The following is a 1,840-nucleotide window of genomic DNA, read 5'->3' on the forward strand; positions in this document are numbered from 1 at the left end:
GCAGCCCGTCTGGCTGCCTCCTGGCTGGGTTCTTTTCGTTTGAGGGTCACCCAGTGGCCAGAAGGACTAGGGGAGTGATTTTCCCTCCGGGTCACACATGGAGTGATGCGTCCAGTTCTGGGCCCATCACCACAGGAAGGACGTGGAGGTGCTGGAGCGTGTCCAGAGAAGGGCGACGGAGCTGGGGAAGGGTCTGGAGCATTCATCTTCTGACGAGCTGTCGAGGGAGCTGGGGTGTTTATCCGGGAGAAAAGGAGGCTCAGGAGTGACCTTATTGCTCTCTTCAAGTCCCTGAAAAGAGGTTGTAGCCAGGTGGGGATTGGGCTCATTCCCAGGCGACCAGTGACAGGACAAGAGGAAATGGCCTCAAATTGCACCAGGGGAGGTTTGGCTTGGACATTAGGAGGGATTTCTTCACTGGAAGGCTGACTGGACATTGGAATAGGATGCCCTGGGAGGTGACATTGCTGTCCCCTGGATGTGTTTAAGGAAACACTGGACATGGAACTTAGTGCCATGGTCTAGTTGGGAAGTGGTGTTCGGACAAAGGCTGGACTCAATGACCTTAGAGGTCTTTTCCAACCTAATTGATTCTGTGATTCTGTGGCTTTTTTCTTTACACAGAAGCAAAACAAAGTTTCTCCCCATAAGCTGGCCCATCAGAGCCCACCCAGCAAGGATCTGCTGTGGGAGGGCCATGCTTGGTGTGTAAAATGAGAGCTGAGTGTCAGGAGGGGGCTGCTGGGGTACTTCTGTCTCACAAACACACTGCAGGCACCATGGTTCACAAGGAAAATCTGCTGTTGGGGAAGGAAGAGGAGCCTCATTTCCTGCATCAGTGCTGGGCCACGGTTTGGGGTTTGACATGCAGCTATTGCAAAAGCAACCGTAAGTTTAGCACTGTCACCACCAGCAGACCCCAACTGGTTGTATCAGCTGCCATGATGCTTAGTGAGAAAATTTGCTCTTTATTTTCTATTAATGTCAGGATCAAAAGGCCCTGTGGGAAAGTAACCTGCACTCTAGTACAACTGAACAGCCACTGGCAATTGCTGTATGTGCGTCTCAACTACAGAGTCAGAGCCTCTGCTCACACAACTGGTGCCACCATCTTGTCTGTCATTTAGGCATTAGAAGGAGCCATATTTGATTTGCAAAATCTTTATTACGGATGATGATGTAATGCAGCTCTGCGTGGAGACATCCAAACTACCTCCAGCAGCAGAAGTGGTTTAGCCATGTGAGCATTCACTTGGGGCTAATCAAACCTGACAAGAAAGAGAGTGTTATCGTGGGCAGAGCACCCTGCTAAAATAGATATAGTCTGCATTAGTGCTCAGATAAAAACAACAGGCTGCACTACACAGACATGACCAGAGATGACACACACACACACACACACACACCTCTGACCCTACGGTGAGTTTATGAAAGGTGGCTGTCAGGAAAGAAAAACCACAAAGGATTTTATTTATACTTACAGAAGTATTGGTGGATTAATTTACCTCTTCATAGTATTTTATGAGGGAACAGCACCTTACTGGACAGTCCAAAGTGAACTTTGAGCTGTTCAGTATTATACAATAAGACTATTTGCAAATGCTCAGTAAACTCTAAAAGCCAGGCCCCGAAATTGGCATCAATTCCCCACACAACACACGCATCCCATGATGGAAAAGTTAGAAGAGGGCAGCAGCGGTTCCCAGCCGCAGGAAGCTGCCCGGAGGTTAACAACCCATAGCTCGTCCCTGTCAGTTTTAGCCCTGCCCGCTCCCGGGGGTGCGGAGGAAGGGCTCTCCGTCCGGCGGCTCCCGCTCCCTTCTCCCGCAGGCGGAGCTGC

Source organism: Geospiza fortis, unplaced genomic scaffold (assembly GCF_000277835.1).
Source record: "Geospiza fortis unplaced genomic scaffold, GeoFor_1.0 scaffold88, whole genome shotgun sequence".
Taxonomy (NCBI): Eukaryota; Metazoa; Chordata; class Aves; order Passeriformes; family Thraupidae; genus Geospiza; species Geospiza fortis.